Source organism: Passer domesticus, chromosome 5, assembly GCF_036417665.1.
Source record: "Passer domesticus isolate bPasDom1 chromosome 5, bPasDom1.hap1, whole genome shotgun sequence".
NCBI lineage: Eukaryota > Metazoa > Chordata > Aves > Passeriformes > Passeridae > Passer > Passer domesticus.
The window spans coordinates 51,853,075-51,867,235 of NC_087478.1; the positions used below are offsets into that span (position 1 = coordinate 51,853,075).

At 41.7% G+C, this 14,161-nt stretch overlaps 1 protein-coding gene and 1 long non-coding RNA gene across 2 annotated transcripts in view; one reads left to right on the plus strand and one right to left on the minus strand.

Annotated features, from left to right (window-relative positions):
* Positions 1-14,161, minus strand: part of LOC135300717 (uncharacterized) — a 55,641-nt gene that overhangs the window by 24,786 nt on the left and 16,694 nt on the right. The window contains exon 2 of the long non-coding RNA XR_010362492.1: positions 12,501-12,567. This is a non-coding gene — a long non-coding RNA (uncharacterized LOC135300717). The remainder of the gene's footprint in view (positions 1-12,500; positions 12,568-14,161) is intronic.
* Positions 1-14,161, plus strand: part of NUAK1 (NUAK family kinase 1) — a 46,467-nt gene that overhangs the window by 4,269 nt on the left and 28,037 nt on the right. The window lies entirely within an intron of this gene.

Genomic DNA, 14,161 nt, shown 5'->3' on the forward strand with positions numbered 1-14,161 from the left:
GATTACATGAAAGGAGGGCTTTTGCTTTACTGATTGTATTTCTCCATATCACGACAAAACGTGAATATCAATAATGATATCTCTGTCATGGCAGTAATTAAGGCCTTGTTTGCCACACAGCCATTTTTTTGGAGTGTGGTTTTTAAGGGTTCCTTGTAACAGGATGTGCTTGTGGGTCACTGAGGACAATGAAAGCCAGGTGAAACATTTGTTCTCTCACCTGTGCTACCAATATAACAGAAAATGTGAGTATCCCTCTGATACATGTGATTTTTTTTAATCCTTAATAATATATTTCCATTTTTTTCCCCAAGAATTTCTTCAGTTAGTGCTTGGTTCACTGCTTCACGTTGATTTTTATCTTCATTGCTTGGTGTGCATCTTCTGCAGGATAAGGTCGAAATCTGACACAGAATCTGTTTATTTCTTTTAAGGTTCTTTGTTGCTCTTACTAAGACATCTTCCTTTGTGGCAGATACGGGAATAAGTATTTACACAATGCTGATTTGATGCAAAGTGTCTGTACAGTACTTCGCTTAGCAGGTTCCTGATTTGTGAAGGTGGCTTCCACAGCTCTAATAATACATTTCAATTGTATAACAATGGCTTGTATTACTACCCCATTTTATGCATGAGAAATGAAAAACTTGCCACTTAAAGCCAAAATCAACAGAAGTTTCAGCTAGTTTTGAGTGCACAACCAAGTATCTGATTTGTCCAAACATGTAGACTATGTAACATCAGGATCTCGTGGATGACACCCTCCTCTTGCAGAGCTCAGCCTGTCCTGCCTCCTGGTCTCTCTCTTTACCCGGGTCTTTTGTCCCTGTGTGACATCCAGCTTCGGTCTCCATTCCTGGCCCTTTTGTACTCGGCTGGCTCCCGCTTTGTTGTGCGTGCCAGCGCGGTGACCCGCGCGGGGCGTGCGGCTTTGCTCCCTGCTCCCGGCTGGCAGCTGCCAGCAGGGTCTGTGCAGCCTGTGGTGGCTGCTGCGGGCACCTCTCCTGCCACGCTACCCTCACGTGGGGCCTGAGCTTCTTCAGGGCAAAAGGGATTCTTGCAAAACATATCACCTAAATATTACACGTGTATGTATGTCTGTATGTATGTATTTAATTATTTATTTAAGATGTTCAAACCGAGTTCCTTTAGGGACTCGTAATGTGACTAAATCTGGACAGTGTTTTCATGGTGCTGAAGGCATGTTAGTGAAACTCAGGTCATCCTCTGCATGCATGGAAATTCTAGATCTGGAATGAATAGAAGTTGGAAAGAGTATATGGGCTTGAAAATAGTTTTGCTGTTAATTTGTTATTTGTTCCACCCTTAACTATTAGATGTGTTCCAAGACTGTGATTTAAAAAAAAGCAGCAAATGGAAAGAAACCCACTGGAATTATTCTAATGTAATTCACAGTGAATATTGTGGGCTTTATTACCATAGGAGTTACTACCTGGTTGTATCAAATTGCTGCAGTCTTCATATAAACACTTGGATAACTGAAATGCCAAAGAAGACCTTAACATTAAGGGGTGCAGACAGAAATAACTGATTACAGCATGAAGGTCATCAGGAGAAAGACACTAGAACAGATTACTGGTTTTCTGCACTGAGAATTTCTGTGGGAGAAGCAGATTTGTTCAGGGAAGTATGGGTCAATGGTATGAAAGTCTGAATTAATGACTAGCCAGTAAGGGGTCATCTGAATATATTTGTTTGTCAAGTCTTTTATTAAATTAAAGAACAGCATGTTCTTTGAGCTTTGAGTAAAGATCAAGTGAAATTCTCTCAATGATGTTGCACTTCCTTACAGGTGAAACAATTACAAGTTTCCAAGAGACTGTTGCCTTATTTTTTTTCTCCTGCATGGGATTGAGCAATTTTGGGCAGATAATTAACTTCCCTGTGTCTCAGTTTATTCCTTTCTGGAAAGGTTAATATGGGAAAGTTAGGCTAATGCACAGGGCTTGATGCATACATAGTATGATTCTCTCTACATGTGAAATTTCACAACAGAATTTGAGCCAATGTTTTTAATGCAGCTTTCAGCTAAAAACACTATAAATTGCCTAAGTGTTTTTACAAATGGTTTCACAGCACCATGTGCTAGAGAACACAAGAGAATGGAAATTGCTTGTACAAAGTCTTCCATTAGATATTGCTAAAATGTACTGCATTTTTTAGTGGCATGTGTTCTAAAAATTATTATTAATTTTTAGGAACCACAGTGTGGATTTGCCATGTGGAGACAGTTATTGTATATATTGTAGTTCAGGGTCATACATGTTGAATAAAACCATGTGGAATGTGCCGTTCTTATGAACAATTGTTTATTCTTTACAGAACTGTAATTGTAGTTAGTCTGTGTTTTGTCTGGTAAATAAGTAACTAGAGAGTCTCTGCTGGAGTGAGGAATTAGGAGGAGGCACACAGTGGCCACAGCAGTCCCAAGGAAGAATGACAAATGTGTGGGTTGAAAACTAGCTCTGGATATATCAGCTCTGAACGCCAGCAGGTGAACATGTGTAGAGCCATAAGCATCCAAATGTAGAGCCTATGGGACAAGTTTCCAAAAGCTACGTACCAGGCATTTGGAAACTGGCTGATGACCTTTGGTTTGACATGGGCATCTGCCTGGTTCTAGTCTGCCTCCTGTACACACTAATGTACTACATGAACTATCATGTATCTACATGAACTGGGATGCTGATGTCAAAGCACCTCCTCTTGCTGTGCAGAGCACTGTTCTCCTTACTGTTGTCTTGTATGTTTTCCTCTAAAAAGCAGGGCCAAACAAAGTTTTCTGCCACAGCTCTGAAAGATTCTCTGAAGCCAGAGGTGCAGGTTTGCCTCCAGGCTTGGGGTGGGATAGGAGCTCACAGCACGGATAGCAAAAGCCACTGGTGGCTCCTCAGAGTGCTGGCCAGAGCCTCAGCAGCTCCTGACCCTGGGTTAGGCTGGAGCCTGCAGCCAGTTCCCATCTTGGGGTTTGCACGCCACCAGTGATGGGCACGTTGGCATGGGAATCTCTGACCTACAAGAGCATGTCCTTCTTGCCTCCTCCATAAGTCAGAATTTGTCCCTAAATTGCCCAGGTGTGCACCAGACACTTTATAGAAAAACCTCGTGTCATTAGCACTGATGGGTCGATTTACTTAGGATAGTTGATATGTCACAGGAAATGTCTCAGATGAAAAGGTCTCCAACTAAATATGTAAATGATATTTGTCAGTGTTCCCCTCAAATATCTTCCAGCAGATGTGAGTACCATGTGTGTCCATTTAATAAACTAAACTCAAAATAATTTTCACTTTGCTAGATATATGGGGAATAGCTGGGGGAGGAACTACAAAGGGCGGGGAGCGAACTACAAAGCAAGGTAAAATCCACATATGTGTGTTGTTATATTTGATGACCAATTCATTAAAGCCATAAGTGTATCCAGGCTTTCAATAGTGTTCTCCTGCTGTTGCTTCCTGTACTCCCTGGCTACAAAATCAGTCTCTATGGCTCTCATTTGTCTTACCCACATGAAAGACTTCAAGCATCTGCAAGTTATGATTTGAGAAGTATCTACTTTTAAACAGAATATATTTTATCACCGTGTCTTCACAGGCAGCATAGTATGTTGTATAAATTAGGGGATCCTAGACCTTTGAATGCTCAAAGGCTGGGTGAGGTACTCTGTGTGTGTACTGTGTCTGGCCATACCCCTCAAACATCCTGGACCCACACCAAAAATGCCAGATGTTCAGTAGACATGGAGGCCCTCCTGTAACCTTTGCTGTGTGCTGCAAGGCATGGAGGGGACAAGGTTGTAACCACCCCTTGATCTTCCATGGTTCTTGTACTCTTATTTGAGCTCTGTAATTTCTCTGTTTTCAAATACAGACCATGGGCCAATCCTCGATTCAGTCTGTTAAACTATTGCATGGTATAAGCTCATTGTTTCCCTCAGCTCTCCAAAGACGGATGGAACTTCCTTAGCTCTGATGGTTTATGAACCATCAGTCCTTAAAGCTGCCATTGGTCCATGATGTGATGGAAGTCCTGGGTCTTGCTCAAGTATGGACTTTTCCAGGCTCTATCCTTACCAATGGAGGAGACAATAAAATACTTTAATGGGTGGTTCCTTTCACTTGAAAAAAATCCAGTCACAGAGCAGTTGTGGGACAAGGGGCTGGCATGGCTGGCCTGTGCGAAACCATCCTGGCCAGTTGTAGGTGAATACGAAAATCCCAAAATAAATGCAGGTCTTGTTTTTTATAAGTGTTAAGAAAACTGCAGCTGAGATTGCTGAGTTTAACATGCTCCTAATGTAACTGTTAATTTCTGGATTCCTCCTCAGCCTTCCCTTCTCACTGTCAGCCTTTCCCACTTCACCTCACCACCCCTTCAGCATGGTGCCTGAGAGCCCTGGGAAGCAGCCTGCTGAAGGGGAGGGTCTGCTGCACCTTCCTGGGGAATGCTGGTGATCCCAGGGCCCCTCAGCAGCTCTGGTGCAGTGGCCACATGTGGGATGACTTAAGGCTGGAGCAGTGTCTTTGTTCTGAGGTCTGGCGGCTTGAGGGACTTGCAATTATCTTAATGTCTGGCTGGGCTGTGGAGCTGAGTCAGCGTGTTTGGCCTTGAGCAGCACAGCTTCAGAATAAAGACACTAGTTAAGGGACATTAGGCTTTAAAACATAATGATTTATTGTTCCTGTGAAAAGATACCAAGTTCAGGGACTACAATTAGGTATTCCTTGGTAGATCAGAAAAATTGGGGTCCTGCTGTTGATGGAGATCTCAAAGCTTTCATATCATGCTTCCTGTACACAATAAGCCATTTGATCTCTGATGGTATTTCTAATCTCTATTAAATGCCTGATGTTGGAAAATATCTCCTTTTATTTGAGGTACAAGCGTTACTTTAAAAATGAATGCAAATATTTTTTAAATCACAAAATACAGCAATAAGGGTTGGGTAGAAATACTTTTTTGAGCTGTGTGTTAACTAAGCAAATGTTTATTTTTGTTAAATGGTGCTTTGTTGTTGACACAAAAAGGTTGAGTCCTTTGCACACAAGTCTGACGGGAAGAAAGCAAAGCATTTGTTAAAGAAATAGCTTCCAAGGCACGTGTTCAGAGCTGTCACTTATTTGCATATTTTTGCCACTCCGAACAAATCAAACATTATGGCTTCCCCAGCAGAGTGCAGCTCAGGAGGGAGGAGTGAGGGTGCCTGGAGATGCCTGGGGATGGCTGGTGCAGTGGATTCCACAGGGCAGAGCTGAGGGCTGTTGTTTTGGTGTGGGGAAATAAAGTAGCCTTTGGGAGGAGAAGAGGGGAGAGTGCAGCCTTCCCATCTGGTATGTACTCTAACGCCATGTGGCCTGGAATCTGGAAAATTCCTGTAAATACCTGCTGGAGGCAATACAAGCTTAGCTGACTTGTGTAGGGGTGTAACTGAGAGAGGTTCACATTGCCCTCTTGGGAAGATACCTTTTTAATCAGGACTATACATGAGCAATAGCATCCTTCATTCTACTTCCTTTGTCATGTTTTTATTCTCTTCAGGGCACTAAAAGGAGGTGAGACAATTACATGATGATCTGTGGGTTTAAGCTCCAATTCTTGTAGGAGCCAGTTGTTACAGCCATGCTTTGGGCTTCCAGGAGGGTGAGTGGTTTCCCTGAGGCTCATCCAGAAAGTCTGTGGTGCAGCGACAGGGAGAGAGCTGAGGTGGAACACAGCTCCAGCACTGTGCTCAGCCATTCCTTTTGTGGGTATAACCATCTCAGGAAAATTGCTCTTAAAATGAATGTCCTCTTCCATGGCTTCAGTCACACTTTGAAGGGACGGTGCCAATTTTTCAAAAGGCCACCATCTCTTGTGCCTTGGAGACAGCTCATCACTCTTGAGCACCACCTGATACAACTTGGTTGCCATTGTGTCAGCCCAGCCTGGGAGGAATGAGGGCCTTTAGGCTGGACTGTGCAGTGCTTTTGCATCCAGGGCAGAGACTAACCATCCTTTTCAACTGCAGGTTTTTTTTCTGTGTACACTTTGAGAGTTTTGTACCAGTGTTTCAGTAAAACAAAGTATTCCTCCATTCTGTCTGGCATTTTATTATGTAAATTTCGTCTCAGGGAACCTGTGATAGGCCTCGTTTTGGGTTATGCATTGCTCACAAGGAATTCATCAGGGAGAAGGATTTCGTGCTGTACTTCAACCTCCTTCAAGCCCTTCTTGGATGAAAAGAAAACTCTGCAACTGTGAATGTAACTGGTTATCATTATTGGATGTCATTACTCACTCACTCTGAGCATAAACCAAAAAAATTGCATCCCCTGTGATGTACGTGGGTAAAATGCTGCTCTCAGTTGTGTTAACACTTGTAAGCTGAAGAGCAGAGTTCGGGCCTTTGTTTCAATTGAAATATTTGTTTAACACAGGCAAGGACTAAACAATACACTTGAAAGCGATTTGTGTTATTGTCTGTAGACCAGAGCTTGTATTTTATGAACTGGCTGATCATAAAGACAGCATAAATCATGTAAAGCATTCTCATTTGCCTTTTCTTTCTTTCTCTTTTTTTCTTTTTGCAGATGGGGCTGGTAGAGTAGAGTTGCAGTCAAATGTCTGCTCCAGGATATTTTAGTTGAACTGTGCGAGTCTATTAAACAAATGTAATGGATTTTTGGAAAGAAGAACTGCATGTTTCAAACCAAATGTTTTACATAGAGAACATCTGGTTAGTTCTGGATGTTTGTATGTAGAGCACATCAGACAGCAGCCGTAGTGAGTTCATCTGGGAGGTTGCCTGGGATGTAGTTGTAGGATATGACAGTTCAGTTGTTATGGGGAATAAGTCCTATGAAGTATTGCCATAAACTGAATGTTTGGCACAAAGAGCTGTATCTTTGTTTTACTGCACACCCAAGTTATTCTTCTTATCTGCCCAGCAAAACTCTAGATGCTGTTTAAATAACCCAGTAAAAACTGGCACCTCAGAGCTGTATTAAAGCATGCCCAAGGAGGGGAAATGAAGCTTGCTTTGTGTTCAGGGAAGCACTATGGATTTCTGCCGTGGGCAGTGCAGCACGAGCGAGCAATGAATGCAATATGTGCAAATGGTTTGTGGGGTTGAGTTGGAAACGATCAGTGTTCCACTGGTGTTGTGTGGTGTTGCTTTGAGCAATGTGAATATGCAAAACTGGTGAAATGCAAGTAATTAGACTTACATTAGAATTTAGTAGGACTACTGGAAGAACTTTAACCTGGGTAAATTAATAAGTCTGCTTTTTATTTCACAGCATCGGAAATAATATATTTCCAGGAAATGTAGAAAAATGTCTTATTTGGGAGTTGGTTCTTGAATTATTTCTGCAGTTTAACTGAGGAATGTGTGGTTCAAATGAGATTAAAGTTGTAATTTCCAGAGTAGCAATGCAGCTTCCCCTTTCAGGATTGTTTAACTAAAAAGTTAAACAAAGTGGGTTAGGCAGTCTCTTGGTCCGGTCCCTTGTGGACAGCAATTCACATTATGCAGCACTGCTTTAATAGTCCTGCTTGGTCTGACATGATTTGTGGTATTTGCTGAGATGAGTTTCTGGACCGAGCAGCATGAAAGGGAATTGCTCCTCACTCTGAGGAAGGGGGTATGTCCAAGTGTGTGCGAAGGTCACTGGCAGGATGAAGTGGGAAGCCTGGGCTGCTGTTGTTACACTACCTAACAGCTTAGCTTCTGGCAAGGGGATCCCAGAAACATGAGTTATAACTCTTGCTTGTTCAACTGACTCCAGCCAAAACATATGCCAAAAAAGGTGTTTGTGCATGTTGAAGAAGGGGGCAATAGTCCTGCAGCTCGCAGGGTCTGGGGGAGTTCCTAGGCAAAAGCTTTCCATCCTGAAAAATAATTGCATTGTGCTTTTTCCCCTCCAAGGTTAAGTCTCCTCATAACTGCTTAGAACAACTGCCTGCAGTTGTGAACTGCTCTTCTAGCAGGGAAAGCTGGAATTATGCATTTAAGGGTGCAGAATTGCTGGATCGCCAGCCACTTAATTGTAGGAAAGTGTAATTCATTCCTCACCCTCTCATCCATTCCAAGCCCAACTGGCTGCAGGGAGCAAGAGTGTCCCTGTTCCTGTTTTACTCTCTCTCCTGAGCCATTAGGGTGGCCCTGGTAATTTATTTTCAGTAAATAGAACAGAACAACAGGAGGTTCCTCTACCTTCAGGGGTGTAAACATTTCTCAGAAATCAGAGACGGATGGGGAAGAAATCTTAGCAAACTTCTTTCCTCCCGCTGTAGTAATTCCACCACATTCCATCATAAATTCTGAGACGATCCCTTCCCAGAAGGGACCATTAAATAGGTAATGTCCAGGCAGAACAATGTAATACTGAAGCAGTGTGTTAACAAAAACAAATTTAATATTGCAAAGCGATCTGTAAGCCCTGGAGCAAAATAATATGGGTGAGGCTTTGTTTTCCAAGAGTATTTTTCCAGATAGGATATGGGTTTATGGTTTGTTAGATTCCCACCAGGAAGTGGTGTTTATATTTTGATCCACCTTAGATCAGTTTAGGAAAGTATACTAGATACAGGTGCTTCTGATAGTTCCATGTCATTAACCCTTCCAACTCTGCTGTTTAAACACATCTGTGCACCCTCCATCATATAATTTCTGTGGCCCACCATATTTGCACAATGAATCCTTGCTCATCTGTGTAAATAAAAAAGACTAAAGTCTCTAAATTCAGCTTTAAAAATCTTTTCACACTTAAAAATTCCATTCTGTTAATTAGGAATTTCAGGTGGTCAAACAGTATGGTTTTGGGTTTTAATGAGTGTTGTGGTGCATGTAAGTACAGACATTTCTTTTGAAAAAGACTCTTCCCAGGCTTTTTCCTTGTGCTATTTTAATTCTTATGGTGAAACAGCACTTCCCTTTTTTCTCTGAAGGACTGTAGGACCAGAGAGCAGAATCAAAAGATCCCCACAATACCAGCTGACTTCACATTTGTGGTGGAAGAGGCATTGTAAAGATGTGCAAAACTTTCAGTGGTTCTGAGGTTTCTCTGAACTCACAGAAGCTTCAGTGAAAGAGAGAGAATAATCCAAGTTGCATTTATTTATCCACGACTTTCTCAAGCAGAACGTACCAATGAATGAAAATGTGCTGTGAGATGGCTTCTTGGGAAAAAAAAACAACCTACTTCTAAGAGTTCAAACAATGTCTAACCCTCTTCCTTGCTTAATGTGAATTACAGCCTTGCACTGATGTAGTACCTTTCGCCTAAACCTGTAAAATCACTTTAGAGACTCTCGTAACTGCTGAGGTTACCATTATTTAGCAGCACATTGTAACAGTTTGCAGCAGTTGCTTAGAGGGTGTGAATAACCCATTTCCAATTTAAATTATTGGAGGAATTACAGGAGACCGTGTAATTTTCAGACTGGAACTAGATCCAGGCACCACGGCTTTATACCTGTCTTCTTAAGAAAGTCATAAAGGACTTTTTTTTATAACGACATAGCCAAGATCTTGGTTTTATGTTTCATCCCCAAATTGATGCCTTGAACAGTGTGCACTCCTACTTTGGAGGATTACTTCAGTGTGGTTCACTGCTTACTCACAATGAAAAAACAACATTGAATTAAAGTCCCTCTCTGCTGCCTCAGGTTAGCATTTTGCATTACATCAGCAGCTGTGGTAGCTGTGAGATCAAGCCCCAAAATTACTGTGAAATCTATCTTCCAGGTTTTGGAGAGTGAATCTGTAATACCCATGTAACATTGAGAACAGTGAACTTGGGGCTTGTGAATTCTTTCAGTCCTCTTTATCCCGACTTGCCAGTAATTTAATTAGTTCTAAAGAGTCTACACACAGACTTGCAGAATTTAAAAGCCTGACTGACACAGGATTCTCTTTCAGTGACTTTTCCTCTTTTTGCTTATGTGCTGGATGGAGCTATGCTGTGTTTGGAAGTCGATCAATAATGATTGCACAATTCTAACCTCATTTAAACTATGATATAAACAGACATGATAGAAATGGATGCTACCAGTTTTTTTCCTACTTAAAAGTGAAGTCAGCTTTTTTTTTCCTGTTTTTTTTCCCCCTCCTTTTCCCCCCTTTTTGCTTCCAACAAAATTGTAACCTGGAAGAAAAGCAATTAGACTTTTGTGAAATCCCAACTCAGTGTAGCATTTGGCTTTGGTAAATGTGGAAGCCAAAAATAAACATCTGCTTGGCAACTTCACTAGAAGTTAACTGTAAATGCAGTTTTCATCTTTTGAGTGAATGTGGCATTCAGTGCTGGTTAACATCTATTAAGGAGAATGATCCATAGTTGAGGCTGTAAAGCATTTTTTTTTCTTTTTTAATTACAGTTATGAATATCCACTGCCCTGGGGAAATCCCCTACCCCAGTTTCTTTCCAGACCTAATTTCTTACATGCCAAAGCATGAACTTTTCTTGAAAGTTTGAAAGTATTTGGATGGGATATTTGTGAGTTATTAGACAATGGAAAGAAGATGGTCTTCCATCAATCTGTGCATGATATGGAGGATATGGAGTTACATTTAGAAGTGTATTAGAGAAGATGTAAGTAGTCCCACTCTTTTCTCCAGGAGGGTGAAGTCTGCACATGATAGTGACTCTCCCAGGATGCCAGACCAGCCTTGGTCTCCAGTCCTGACAGGACACAGTTGCAAACATCTTTAATAACCTGGTCATGTAAGATCTCTGCTTTTCAACAAATCTTTTGCAACCTCTGCTCCTACCACAGCAAATTTGTTGTGCTGTGGGTTAGGGAGGATTGAAGTGGATGAAGGTTTGTGGTAGCATGCTGTTGGGACAGTGGGGAGGGGTGAGAAGGGTCAACTTGAGGTATCACTAAGGGAAACACATCATTATTGCTAGGGATGGTGGTTATTTGTAGGATCTTTCTTCTAGAACTGAACAGTGCTATGACTTAGGACTTCAGTAATATGGTGTAAAAATCTTTTGGGAAGGGAGAAGTTTTTTGGTATATTTCTGACATGCATGACTTGAGGCAAGGATTCTCAGTATTAAATGAAGAAAGGTCTGCCAGAGAAATTTGTCAGAGAATGCATGGTGTAAATGTGCCAGGTTTTTAGACATAGCTGAGGGTAGTGGGTACCAGACAATGAAGGGATACAAATTTCCCAGTTAGGCAGTAGTTACTCAGGAAATGTGCTCACAAATCCTGATAACAAGCACCGTATGAGGGGGTGAGGAAAGAAGTGGAGGAAGGGTGTTGTATGTTGCTCCTGGCACCCACTTTATAAGTGTATTCACTTATAATACAGTACAGTATAAGTGTGTTCATCTGATACCTTCTGCTGTTCATAAAAACTTGATTCCACAAACATCTTTCTCTGTGAATAAAGGAGGAACTAGAGAGAATATGTAATCCCCTTACTGAGTGTTCGTGAATAGTTAATTCCTCTTCTCCACTTGGTGAATCATCATTTATGATATGATAGCAGCAACTATATCCAGCAGAACCAGAAAAGGAAAATTTAACCTGAGGTAATCATACCTTCATTCTCCCAGAGACAGTGACGCATTGTACCTCAGCTTATGCAAATAGAATTTTGATTTAACATTTATCACGCTGACTCGGGACTTCTAGTGCCTTGTCACAAGAGTGAGTTTCTCTACAAGTAGTGACATCAGCTTTGGTTTTTAGAAATATAATCTGTCTGGTACATTGTGAAGAGGGGAATGAAACAGGGAGATGCTGATGTTTGCTATATGCTGTTACCATGCAGAGTGCAGCAGCTGTAAAAAATACCTTTATGTCCCACAAGCGCATGGACCTGAGAGGTGCATCGAGGCACGTGCATCATTGCCCTTTATGTGTGCAGCTGCTGGCTGGCAACAACAATAACAATGTTTTGTTCTTGGTAACATCCATGACATGAACAAACAAAGTAATGAGCAGAAGCTGAGATTTAAATCAGCAAAGGCTCACTTGGGTGCAGATGGCACCGGTTACTGCTTTGAGCAACTCTCCCGATTACTGCATAGTTTGCCAGCATATCAAACAATAGAGTTGGGCTGCTGATAAATAATTAATAAGGATTCTGTTGAATGCTTGTCTCCCAGGCAGTATCACCATGGAGATGATCTGGCTTTTAGGATGTGAAAACTAACAATCTCCGAAACAATGGCATTGTGTCAACCTTACTCTTTCCCTGAAAGGGAGAGCTCTGAGAGATGTGTTAGCAGATTGCAGAACGCCAAGCACTAATTTTGCTTAGACTCACAGTGGCCTTGTTTCAACTTTTCAGTGACTGCATGAAATGTTTTCTATGACCATGCAGAAGCTTGTTCTTAGAATTACACATCCTGCATGATGCTCTTTAGTACTGTGCCTGGCCCAGGGCTGAAATCTCAAGATAACTTTTTTCAGCAAATGGACACAGCAAAGGTATAACCATGTGGTAGGAGGCTTACAAAAAGAAGTCCTCATAAGCATACCTTTTCAGAACCCTTTGGATGCTTCATTTCCCCATAAGAATATCTGTCCATGGATCCTTCTTCCCACCTGAAATGTCCAGAGGCCAATTAGACAGTTATTCAGCCTGCCCCCTGCCTTTTTCTTCTTTGTGCAACCTCTGGAAGTGCCATTTCAATGCAACTGCATTACCAGCATCCCCCTCCTTATCATTTGATTGCAGCCACCTCAGGGACCACATAATTTTGTAGCTTTGTTTCTTTTCCTCTTGCGTTGGTGATGTCTGGGCCAAGAGCCATAGGCAGAGACTCCCCTGGAAAAAACATTATATGGTGCCAGACTTTATTCTTTCTTACTTGGCTCTGTGGAGCTGGAGAAAGAACAATGTACCTTTTCTCTCCCCACCCCCAAACATCCTCTGCTCTCCCTTTCTCTACCTCCCCTGGTTGAACAACCTATTCTTTACCTCCACACCCCGTTGGCACTTGGCACATTTCACTTCCCACCTTCGAATCTCAAAGAAAGGAAGCAGAGCTGTGAAACTGGCTGGGCTCACCCACTTCCCATTGCTGGGTGGGGATGGATTCAGTTCACAGCTTTCAGAAAGGAGATTTTTATGTGTATTTAACCTTCCCCTCCCTCTTCATCCAAATACAGTGTTTTTTAATAATTTTCTTTAAGCGGCTTTTCTGACATATTGCTCAGTGGCAACAAGCTGGTTTCCCTTTCTCAGGGAACTTTGCTCTCTGTCCTGATGTTGGTTCTTTGACTCTCCACAATAGTATTGCAAGAGCCCATTGGAATTTGTTCGAGCATGGGTGATATGTGCAAGTACTGGAACCAGCTTAAAAGTCACAGCCTCCCTGGGTGGAAAAAAACAGTTCATATCTCACTATGGTCCTAAAAATAGCCTTGTTAGATAATAGAGAGTGGAAGATTGTTTTCAATGGGTCTGAATGTACTGCATGCAGAAATTGCTGGGGAAGGGTCAGTGGTTTGTGGCATTTAAGTAGTCAGGCTCAGCTACAGCACTCACTGACTTAAAAATCTGTGATTCCGCAGTGTGGCTAGTTCTACCTTAATTTATATTCACACAACTCAGCTGGAAATGTTCATTAGACTAGAAAGGTTCATTAGACTAAAACAAACACATGAACCAACTTCCTCAAATCAAGTGAAACAGATTTTCACTTTGATGAAAACACAGCTTTTTTTTTGCTCGGCTGTAAACGATGATGCCAGCAGTGACTCAGCAGACATGGAGATTTGATATAGAAGTGGGCACCTACTGCCATGCCCTTTGCCAGATGTTTAGACCTGGAAATACTTTTTTGTACACAGTGAACTTGATCAGGCTCTGTAAAAATAAATTCTACCCATTTTGCTCTGCTAAGCAGCCAAGAAGCTTGAAAAGGAAGAAAGACATTTCTCTCACAGATATGACTGAATGTACAGAAACCTTTGCAACCATCATACTTTTGAAGTATTTATAGTTAAATTCCAGTTATTTGTATGAAACAAAAGCAAAGAAGCATGAAGTGTGTTGGAAAATACTTTATAATCTCTCTACACCAGTTCAGGGAGTGAGTATAAATCCTTTTTCCAGTAATTTATTGCAGCCTTGAAGAAAGCAATTTATTTCTCTACGCTTCCTGCCCAGCACACTCTGCAAGCTGACTCATGG